Genomic DNA, 12,531 nt, shown 5'->3' with positions numbered 1-12,531 from the left:
TGGCCTTTCTGTCCTCTATTCGAGTGACTCCTCCCTTCCCTTGCTGTCCTCGTCACTATTTTTCACCGAAACTGACCTCTCAATTGTTTATACCGACTCAATTTCGACCATCGCTTTGACTTGTCGGGTCTGTATTTATTGATCTACTTCTTAGGAACTTCATTGCCTTCGTCCACACGGCCAATTACGTACTCCTCAGCGAGATCTGCCGCTCTTCTGATAGTGTCTACGCCTGGTCTATCCTGAACCCAATACTTGATGTTTACGGGTAGCCGGCGGTAGAACTGTTCTAACGCAACGCACTGCATTGTCTTTTCGGCGTCGCCGAGAATACCCTCCTCTCTGAGCCATTCCTTCAAGTTTACCTCCAAGGTGTATGCAAAATCTGAGTATGACTCGCTTTTGGTCTTCTCGACTTCCCTGAATTTTCGCCTGAATGCTTTCGCTGATATTCTATACTTTTTAAGCAGATTTGCTTTGACGTCATTGAAGTCCTCTGCTTCTTCTTTCCCCATGCGCGCAATGATACCAGTTACCTCACGTGGCACTAACGTAAGTAAGCGTTGCGGCCACGTGTTTCTCGCGAATTTTGCCTTTTCACACGAGCGCTCAAACTGTTCCAGAAAAACACCTATGTCCCCTCCTACTTTGCAGGGTGCCATCAAGTCTGTCATTCACTAAATCTGTCATTCCGACGTTACTATTCGGTAGGGTGGCGTTGTCGGCGGGATGCAGGCATCCGATAGAGCATGGCGACCAGGCAAGGAGGAGACGATTTCTAGTGCTAAACTTTCACGGTTTATTCAAAGGTTGGTGAAGGATGAAGAGAAGAGAATCAATTGTAAAAAAGGTACATTTCGGAGCCCCTTAAATATGCGCTCTACTATCGTAGGAGTGATCTTCCTTACGTCAACGTCACGAGACAGGCACAGAGTCTGATTCGCGGAAAGAGGGCCCCGCGTCCAGTTATACCAAGGCTCTGGTTATACAAAGCCTCCGGGAATCGTAGACCATTGTCCTCTGTAGCGCGTTGCTGGTTCGCGGAAGTTCTCCTGTAGAATTTGACAGTTCGAGGAAAGAGTTCCTCTAAAGTCGCAGACACACACACAAAAGAGGCCTCGAAACACTGCGGGGCTTCCGCCAGACGAGCAGACACTCGAGATGACCATGATGCATTAGGAAGTCGCGCTTCGTTTCGACGAGGCACGGTGGGCGAAAATCCGTAACACTCCCAGTAGTGGCTGAAGGTGACAAAGAAACTGGGTTGGAGGTCAGTCACCGAGCTTCTTGGTACCCAGAAGCTGCTGCCTACGATGATGTGCAGGCGGGGCTATGCGGGGAATATGAGCCCTTTTTAGTTGTCGTGTACGGCCGTGTCGAGGAAATCTGCCGTCTCTCCCAGCAGGGGCTGAAGGTGACAAAGACACTGCGTTGGACGTCAGTCACCGAGCTTCTCGGTACTCAGAAGCTGCTGCGTACAATGATGTGAAGGCGGGGTGAGGCGAGAAGATGAACGGAGATGAACGAAGCAGCAGTAGGAGGATGTCTCGTACATCGATCATTGCCTGTGGTGGCAGCACTCCAAGGATCATCTCGTACATGCGAACGTGCTAGGGGATCCGGCTCATGCGGAGCTTATTCTCAGTTCGAATAACCACCATGCTGGATAGGCGATCCATTGCTGCGGTAGAATGACGTCAGATGTAGATCCTAATAAACTCGTACAAAATCCATAGTGGGTTTCAAATAGGGCACGAGCGAAGCTGCTGGTTTCTGTTGTCCTCCGTTGATGCATTGCAGGTCTAGTTAGATGCCAAGTCACCAGTAACTGGTGTAGTAGCTGTAGTTTAGTAGCTACTATACACAGTAAAAAACTTCAAGATTTTATTTCAGAGCGTTCGGGTGACTGAACCGCGGGTCCACGCACCCTTCGTTTCCTTTTATCTACCTTCTTCTTAGTTTTCAATAAGCTCAGGTTGTTAACCAGGGCCGCACCCGAATAAGAAGGCGCGTCATCACACGTTCATTGAAAGTGGCACAAACCCAGTGCATTTGTTGCGCAGCTTGCTAATGCGTCGCGTTCCTTTCCTTGAATAACCCTTGTGACGTGGATTCAATTCTGCTTAGCATACAATAAATTTAAGGGAGTTTTCACGCCATTGCAAGGCGACACATTCTCAGTGGCAGATACTTATTTATCCAAGTTGGCGTCCAATACGTTCATTCAAGAGCGGCACACATCTACTCGCACATACCCAGTGACCCAAGCTGGCATCACAAAGGTTCGCTGAAGACCAGCACAGACCAAGTGGAAGAAACCCAGTGCTCCAAGTCAGCGTCAAAGAATAACGATGCAGTTCCGCATCTACCGTGCATAAATGAGGTTCGTTGAAAAGCGGCACATACATATCATTGCCGCATACCCAGTGACCCTAGTGTGTTTAACGAGGCAATCATCCTGACGCTACTTCGTGTTCCGGCCGTCCCCGTTCCTCCGTGCATGCCAGTTGCGTGAGCATCATGGCCCCACGCAAACGATGACCCGGTGGCGATTACGACGCATCTTCGTACATCTACTATCAACGGAACTATACAATCGGTATCGCCCTCGCTGTTGCTATACCTCGGTCAAGCCAATCAAGCACCATCGTCATCGACAGCCGCCTTCACGGCAGCTATAAATCCTCCGCATCTGTGCGACTCGTTTCATGGGCTCAGTGGCTGTGCCTCTAGCATTTCCACTAACGCGCTGCTCTTCGCCATGCAGATTGGTTCACCACGTAGTTTATTTGCTCAAAGGAAGACCGATTACCTCTTGGTACAGCTGCCGAGCCCCCAGTGTTTGTTTTCTATGGCGTGTGAGTGATTTGCTGTAGCGCGTTTCCTGTTGCTGCAATCAGGTGATATTGAGCTGAATATTGAGCTGGACACCATACAGCGGCAGTCTTAGAGGAGCAAAATAAATTATCTTCGGGGCAATCTAAACTTCTCTCGGAAGTCCACGATCTTAAACATAAGCTGCTGGCAACTAATGACACCCTGGTCGAACTCAGTACACGTTTAACAAGCGTTGAAGCAAACTGCCAGCAAATTGAGCCCTTGTGGCAGCGGCTCGGAACAGTGGAAACCGATACCGCTGAGACGGTTCATCGGGTTTGTAACCTTGAAGCTCGCCTTGATGATGCCGGTAATCGCTCTCGGCGCAATAACTTGATCTTATGGTATTATGGATACTAACAAATCTGAATCATTTGCTCAGTCAGAAGAACTAGTCATTCGGCAGTGTTCTGACCAGTTAAATGCTTCCCTAGACCCAAGGGAAATCGAGCGAGCGCATCGCCTTTGTCGATACATCCCTGGTCGTAACCAGCCCATCAATGTCAAACTTTCATTCTTTAAAACAAAAGAATCCATCTTGTCGAATGGCCGCAAGCTTAAAAACACTTCATACAGCATGGGCGAGGGTTTTTCTAAGCCGGTGCAGAGCGCGCGAAAACATCTAGTCGCTTTTACACGAAGCCAATCGGTAACTTTTTCTCTTCGCTTTAAAACATTATTCATATGTTCAAAACGCTACATTTTTGATCCAGCTTCCCAATCCGTGAAAGAACTATAGCTACCACGTTGTCACCAGCAGTCGTCCCAACGTGCTCTGCCTGACCCCCGAGAATCTTTTTCAATCTCTGTTATTTTTACTAGCATAAGAAGCTTTCTTCCGAAAAGAGAACAAGTATCAGATCTAGTATCTTCTTCTGGCTGTGATCTACTTATACTAACTGACACATGGCTTACCAATGATGTCAATGACGGTGAAGTTCTGAGTGAGCTACCGAATTTCGATGTTTTCGTAAAGATAGGCAGGGTACTCGGGGCGGTGGCATTCTTATCGCAGTAAAAAAATATCTAATGTGCTCCACAGTTACTGTGACCACTGACCTAGAAGTTGTATGGCTTATCATTCGCACTAATCCGCAGCTACCACTTCTCGGCGTCTGTTATCGTCCCCCCAACACTAATCCTGACTTCCCCCGCCACCTCAGTAACGCCTTGAGCTATTTAACAAAAAAAATTCCCGAATGCTTGCATTTTGCTGACTGGGGATTTCAATTACCCACATATCAACTGGTCAATCTATTCTAGCACAGTTACTAGCACGACAGAAGCTAGAGAATTCTTAGATATTTGCCTTAATTTTAACCTCTCTCAGATGATAACAGAGCCAACGCGTGCAACTCATAGACTGGACCTCATATTAACCACTCATACTGAAAGTATGTCCTCCATTAGCTCCATGTCCTCCACGCAAGATAATCCACGATATTTTCTCATTTTCACCTATAGTACGTCGTACGGATCAGAAAACAATCCGCCTGGACGAAAAAGGGAATTATACCGCCATAAACAACGAACTAGTCGCATTATATCAATCATTTGAATTAGGTTTTGAAAATCGCTCAATACAAGAAAAGTGGTTACTCTTCCAAAATAAGATGACTAACCTCGTTGCGCAGTTTATACCAACTATCTTACTTCGCTCTAATCACAATACCATGGTTCACTAACGCACTAAACAAACTGGAAAACAAAAAGAAACGTCTATTTCGCTCCGCTAAACTGAGGCCAAGCCCTAGCTCCTGGGATGAATACTATGTATCTGAACGCACCTACCTGATAGCTATCCGGCAACAGAAGCACTAATTTTTTCATTCAGACCTACCCCACATGCTCAGCAGTAACCTCAAAAAGTTTTGGCAGGTTATCAATCCCCAGTCATGCCCTTGTGTCAGAATTTTGAAAGATGGTGAAATTGACCTGATATAGACTGTGCCAGACTGTTTAACAATGCATTCTCATCTGTTTTCACTACCGAACCACACGTGCCTCTTCCTGTTTTCCCGGTTGCTGTCATGGCTCCAATGCCGGATATTATTTTTTCACCATATGGTATATCCGCACTAATTGATAATCATAAATTATCTTCATCAGCTGGTGTTCATGATAACACGTCAAAGCTTTTAAAAACACGAAGCGCATCTCTGCCATGTATCCAACCCTGCTGTACTCCCAATCCCTATCATCAGGCACGCTCCATAACGAGTGGAAAAAGAGCAAGGTCGTTCCAGTCCACAAATCAGGTAACCGTAATTCACCCTTAAATTATCGTCCAATATCCATAACTAGTATCCCTTGCAAAATAATGGAACACGTCATATACTCACACGTAATGAATTTCCTAGAGAGTAATAACTTTTTTCATCCGTCGCAACATAGATTCGTAAAGGGCTGTCATGTGACACTCAATTAGGTACATTTCTTTATGACCCACACTCAAATCTCGATACTAACACTGTGACCGATATCATTTTTCTTGACTTTGCAAAGGCGTTTGATAAAGCAGCTCATCAACGCTTATTATTAAAACTTTCTCGCTTCACCTTCCACCCTAATGTCCTAACATGGATAAAATAACTTCTTAGTAACCGATCACAGTCCGTCAGTGTTAACAATACTACCTTAGAATTTCTTCCCGTAACATCAGGCGTACCGCAAGGTTCAGCCTTAGGTCCCCTGCTGTCCCTAATATATATTAACGATCTTCCATTGCATGTTTCCTCTCAGATTCGTATGTTTGCTGATGATTGCGTTGTCTATCGAACTATCACTAATAGTAATGACTGCATTTATTATCTTCAAAATGGCCTGAACAAAATTATAACCTTGTGTAATCAATGGTTAATGGTACTAAACAATAATAAATGTAAATCTATGTCAATTTCCCGCAGCCGTAATCGGAATGACTTTCTCTACACAATTAATGACATCCCAGTCGACACTGTAAACTCTATTAAGTACCCCGGTATTACGATCACGTATGATTTAAGCTGGTGCTCGCATATTACTAACATCATATCATCTGCTAACAAAACCTTGGGATTTCTGAAACGCAACCTCCGCAATGCTCCTCAACAGGTAAAACTACTAGCATATAAAACACTGCTTAGACCAAAACTCGAATACGCATCACCCACATGGCATCCTTATCAGATTTACCTCAGCAACGCATTAGAATCCATACAGAACCGCGCCGTAAGATACATTCACTCCACATACTGCTATGATATCAGCGTATCACCATTAAAAGTAGAGTCTGGTTTGGACACACTCGCGCGCCGTGGCCGTATCGCGAGCTTATCATTATTCCATAAATTCTACACCAGCTCGCTTCGCCACACACCTTAAATTGTACCACTTTCACGCATATCGCTGCGCACAGGCCACCCACTAAATGTTGCTCGCCCTAGCGCGCACACTGTCACCTGCTCGTCATCATTTTTTCATCGTACAGCTAAAGACTGGAAAGGCCTTCCCCACCACGTCGCTGTCATCACCACCTCATTTACCTTCATGGAAGAAGTAACGAGTATTCTGTCTGTAAAATACCATACTGGGCAACCTCCTGTATTTTTGTACCACGCACCCCTTATGTAATACCCCGCAAGGGGTCTTTCAGGTAATAAAACGTAATGAACCAGAAAGGCTGGAAACTAGTTATATAAAAACATATATAGAAACCTAGTGGAAAGTGCGTGAATTATCCTAAGACGTTGGGAAGGAAAACTGGGCATGTCTGTTGGGCATGTGTGGGCATGTGTGGGCATGTGTGTGTATGTGACGACACACATAGGTGTAACTACGTCTATGTATGCAGATATGTTATGTGTTTCCTCGTCTATGCGCCTTTCACCTCAGATTAATGTACGAATGATAATGCGTTACAAAAATTTCGGCTGAAGCCATCTCAGCATGAGCATTCAATCTCAGCATTGAATGAATATTGCGACATACCGTATTGCCAGCGTCCCAACGAGGTATGTATGAGACACGTGCTGCAGCAGGGCTCCTCTTTCGTGCTTGTTTGGGAACACTTGGCGCCATCTTGTTGCGCCATGGCGAAGCCTGCTCCTGGCCTCCGAAGTAGAAGGCGCGTCGGCATGTGCCAATGCTTAGAAACCCGTCATGCGGCAACCGGGCTCCTATCTCGCGCTTCTACCTTAGGGTGCCTCGATGTGCGCCCGCTCTCCGCGGAGGGTGGCGCCATTCTTGGAACGGGTCGTCGCCGCCAAGACCGGTTCTCGGGAGGCTCCGCCGCCATTTTCTTGCATTTCGTTCCCGCCGTCCTGCCGACTCCTTCGCTACACGGAAAGCGGCATTCTTCACGCAGTCTCTTTGCGGAATGCCTGGCTGCTGCGTTCCCCAGTGCACTAATAGCGCTAAGAATGACTGGAGAATGTTTTCATTTCCTAGAGACCAAAAAAGACGACTTACTGTGAAAATCAAGCGGGACAAATGCCAGCCAACGACCTACTCATGTATCTGCAGTGCAAGTACCCAATTTCTCAGCAACGCCAAATCCATTTTTGGGCTTACGTACAGCCTGTCTGTGCAACAGTTTCTGAAAACCAGACGTACGATCACACAATTGCTAAGAACGCAATCATCCAAAACCTCAAAAAGCAAGTGCAAAAGCTTGAGAGTAAGGCGAATAATTTTGCAAAATATAAGCGGTTTTTGAATTCAGATCAGATTTCCGCTCTTTCTTAAAATAGCACCCAGGGTCACGCATGATCTGCGGACACAGTTGCACAAGATTTGCAAGTTAAGTTCGCTTGCGGAACAACCAGCTATGAGACACTGAGGAAGTTGGGTTACCCTCTACCATCCAGCAAGACGTTGGCGCGGAGGATCCAGGGACTGAGGTTCCTTCCACGAATTCTTCAAGAAGTTTTTGATGCCATGAAGTGCATGGCTGAGATTGGAAAATTGGCTGAGATTGGAGATTGGAAAGACTGCGTGCTGTTTTTAGACGAGATGAGAATAGGTACAGCGTTTGAATTGGATAAAGCTGAAGACATTCTCCTTAGAAGTACAACACTTCCTTCAAAGCCAGAGGAGTGTGCCAATCACGCGTTGGTGTTCATGTTGGGCGGAATTAATCAGCGGTGGAAGCAGGCCATCGGATATGAATTCGCTGGCCGACACGTGGAAGGTGCCCTGCTCGTGCTCGACATATCCCGGCGCTGTAGCCAGATTTCCCTAATAGTCCGTGCAGTGACATGTGACATGGGGTCAGCAAATCGAGCAATGTGGCGAGAAGTCGGGTTTTCGAGCCACAGAAATTTTCCTAACGAGCAGGCTACTTCAAGACTGCCTTGAAAATCTTTTTTCTGTAGTACGCCTAATGAAGCCAGTGCCAACGGCATATGACTTAAAATGTGCTCCGAGGCCTGTGAGCGTGAGCCAGTTTCTCCACACACCGCGAACAAACTATGAGCTTGATGATCGAGAGTAGCTCGTCGACCTCCTTTCTCAAGCAAAGAAGCAGTGCTCAGAAAATTTGTCCGAAGAAATCGACGACTCTGAGATTTTGTTCATTGAGGAGCTGACGTCAACGGAATGTTGTATTTTATACTACCTTGGTGGCTTCATCCTGAAAAGTGTCGTAAAGCACGTATCCTGTTCCCAATGCAAGGATGCCCTGTTTGGAGCAGCAAGCAATGAGTGTGCCTCTTTGGCAATTGTCAAGGAGTATGTAAGTGATGGACGGAACTTGATCTATCCGAGAAGTGAAGTGATCCGCACTATGAACTACGAGGAGCACTTCATGGGCGTTATCGCGTGGTGTACAAACAATATACACACGATGAAGTCCCCGCTGAAATCGCTTACGGAATACCTTGCGAATGTAGAACGGCCATGCCTGAACACATGTGCAGGCCATAGGGAAGCAATAAGTAAAATGCTGATAGCCACCTACACAAGACTGCGGCTACGTAGCCATTTACGTCAGTACCCAGCCACACGTGCCGGAGGTCGCGGAAGCAAAACCTGTGCTGGCGTAACTTAAAGACGCTGTAATAAGTGTGAACTTTTCGTATACATGCACATAAGCATGAGAAAACGTTAAGCGTAGTAATCTTAAGCAGCATTAGAACTGCAGTCAAGTGTGTTCGTTATCATTTTAAACATCATTTGGGCATCAAGGTATTGTGCATCAATATTTGTGCATCAAGGTATTAAATCATTGTTTTTCCTTGCGCCCAAGCCTTCATGTTTTGATTGCATGGTGCATGGATAGCAGTTTGCAGCCAGGTAATCCTATGTCACCACGGCGAAGAACATTGCTCGTGAACGTAACCATGCCGTGCATCCGTACTTGAATATGCAGCAGTTCACTTCCTTCGCCTACTTTCCCCTATGTCCACATGTAAGCGCAACGACAGCAAGTTCACGACGGCGAGAAGTTGTCCGCCATGCTGAGCTAACGTAAAAAAAAGGATATCCGATATACCTTCTCTAATCGTCTCGAAATAGCGAATGCGTCACCGAATCTTTACTCCTACATTTCATCTACCATAGTGAAGGAATAATTATCAAACATAAAGGCCCATTCAAGCCTCCACTGCTAGCGGGGCCAGCACTATCAAGGCGCGTCACGCAGCCAACGCGCGCACCGCGACCAGCGTATGCAAGAAAATGGCGGCCGCGCTGGCAGACGAAGTAGTTGTCCTCACCCTAAACGGAGCGCGGGCGCGCATCGAGGCACCCTATTCTACCTGGATGCCCTGGGCCATCTAGTGGCGCGGCCAGAAAGTCCGCGCATGGCTTCCAAAAGGAGTAGCGTGGCGCGCCGGTGCCGGCGAACCCTGGAAATTGCTTATTCGCTTGCGCACACCCAGTGTGCGGTAAGCGTTTTCTAACAGATTTTTGGCAGAACCAGAATATTAAAAGTATCCTCGGGCGAAACGAATAAAGCTGTTAAAGCAGAAACTTACTCTGATTATTACGATAAAGCACAGTGTGAGTTAAGCCCCTTAGAAGCTAGGCGAAAACCTCGTATTTAAGGAAATCACAACTGTTCTGAGTAAAGCAATTACCAACAGTTCGACATGCGCACTACCGCGCATAAAATAGACCGAAAAATAATATCTGCGTAACGACGTTTACCACCCGCTTAAAACCAACAGGTCTTATCAAGCCTCAGTCACTTCAACTCACAGCATGATGCAGTCGTACAGCCGTACACAACAGTGAGAGCAACACGATATAGAGAATCGGCAAACGGTAGAGGCGGCGCGCAGGATTCAGAACCTAAGCGAAATGCTTTTAGCCTGCGTGCTGCACTACGGGTAAACCAAACCAAGACACGTGTTGACAGTGATAATTATCATCGCTTACCCTCATAAACATGATCGAGTGAATCACCGAGGAAACAAAAGAAAGGGTGATAAAAAATTTCCCGCCCAATGGCGATCCTTTGTTACCGTTGTTCTCACTCAGGAGGCATCTGGGGAATGATTAGAACCATGTCGCCGGCATGCTATTGCAGGTATTTCAGCACCCCACCGAGCATGATTTGTTATTCGACATTCCTTGTAACTTCGGCCACTGCACACTACGACAGATGTTGTTTATGTCGTTCCGAAAAGTTAATCAAACTGAGAAGCACGAGCAACGACGCAGAAAACTACGGTGACGGCTGGCTCCCTTTGTGAGAGCACTTAGCAAGGCAGTCACCAGTGTCTCCTCGGTCGGCGCGCACAAGGCCTTGCTGAACGCAAAACACCTGCCCATAGAAAAACATATAAGTAAAAGAGCGGACACACACGTAGGGATCTTAAGCCGAGATATGGATGGATGGATGGATGGATGGATGGATGGATGGATGGATGGATGGATGGATGGATGGATGGATGGATGGATGGATGGATGGATGGATGGATGGATGGATGGATGGATGGATGGATGGATGGATGGATGGATGGATGGATGGATGGATGGATGGATGGATGGATGGATGGATGGATGGATGGATGGATGGATGGATGGATGGATGGATGGATGGATGGATGGATGGATGGATGGATGGATGGATGGATGGATGGATGGATGGATGGATGGATGGATGGATGGATGGATGGATGGATGGATGGATGGATGGATGGATGGATGGATGGATGGATGGATGGATGGATGGATGGATGGATGGATGGATGGATGGATGGATGGATGGATGGATGGATGGATGGATGGATGGATGGATGGATGGATGGATGGATGGATGGATGGATGGATGGATGGATGGATGGATGGATGGATGGATGGATGGATGGATGGATGGATGGATGGATGGATGGATGGATGGATGGATGGATGGATGGATGGATGGATGGATGGATGGATGGATGGATGGATGGATGGATGGATGGATGGATGGATGGATGGATGGATGGATGGATGGATGGATGGATGGATGGATGGATGGATGGATGGATGGATGGATGGATGGATGGATGGATGGATGGATGGATGGATGGATGGATGGATGGATGGATGGATGGATGGATGGATGGATGGATGGATGGATGGATGGATGGATGGATGGATGGATGGATGGATGGATGGATGGATGGATGGATGGATGGATGGATGGATGGATGGATGGATGGATGGATGGATGGATGGATGGATGGATGGATGGATGGATGGATGGATGGATGGATGGATGGATGGATGGATGGATGGATGGATGGATGGATGGATGGATGGATGGATGGATGGATGGATGGATGGATGGATGGATGGATGGATGGATGGATGGATGGATGGATGGATGGATGGATGGATGGATGGATGGATGGATGGATGGATGGATGGATGGATGGATGGATGGATGGATGGATGGATGGATGGATGGATGGATGGATGGATGGATGGATGGATGGATGGATGGATGGATGGATGGATGGATGGATGGATGGATGGATGGATGGATGGATGGATGGATGGATGGATGGATGGATGGATGGATGGATGGATGGATGGATGGATGGATGGATGGATGGATGGATGGATGGATGGATGGATGGATGGATGGATGGATGGATGGATGGATGGATGGATGGATGGATGGATGGATGGATGGATGGATGGATGGATGGATGGATGGATGGATGGATGGATGGATGGATGGATGGATGGATGGATGGATGGATGGATGGATGGATGGATGGATGGATGGATGGATGGATGGATGGATGGATGGATGGATGGATGGATGGATGGATGGATGGATGGATGGATGGATGGATGGATGGATGGATGGATGGATGGATGGATGGATGGATGGATGGATGGATGGATGGATGGATGGATGGATGGATGGATGGATGGATGGATGGATGGATGGATGGATGGATGGATGGATGGATGGATGGATGGATGGATGGATGGATGGATGGATGGATGGATGGATGGATGGATGGATGGATGGATGGATGGATGGATGGATGGATGGATGGATGGATGGATGGATGGATGGATGGATGGATGGATGGATGGATGGATGGATGGATGGATGGATGGATGGATGGATGGATGGATGGATGGATGGATGGATGGATGGATGGATGGATGGATGGATGGATGGATGGATGGATGGATGGATGGATGGATGGATGGATGGATGGATGG

The sequence above is a fragment of the Dermacentor albipictus genome, chromosome 2, assembly GCF_038994185.2.
Source record: "Dermacentor albipictus isolate Rhodes 1998 colony chromosome 2, USDA_Dalb.pri_finalv2, whole genome shotgun sequence".
Lineage (NCBI taxonomy): Eukaryota > Metazoa > Arthropoda > Arachnida > Ixodida > Ixodidae > Dermacentor > Dermacentor albipictus.
This window is presented reverse-complemented; position numbering follows the sequence as displayed.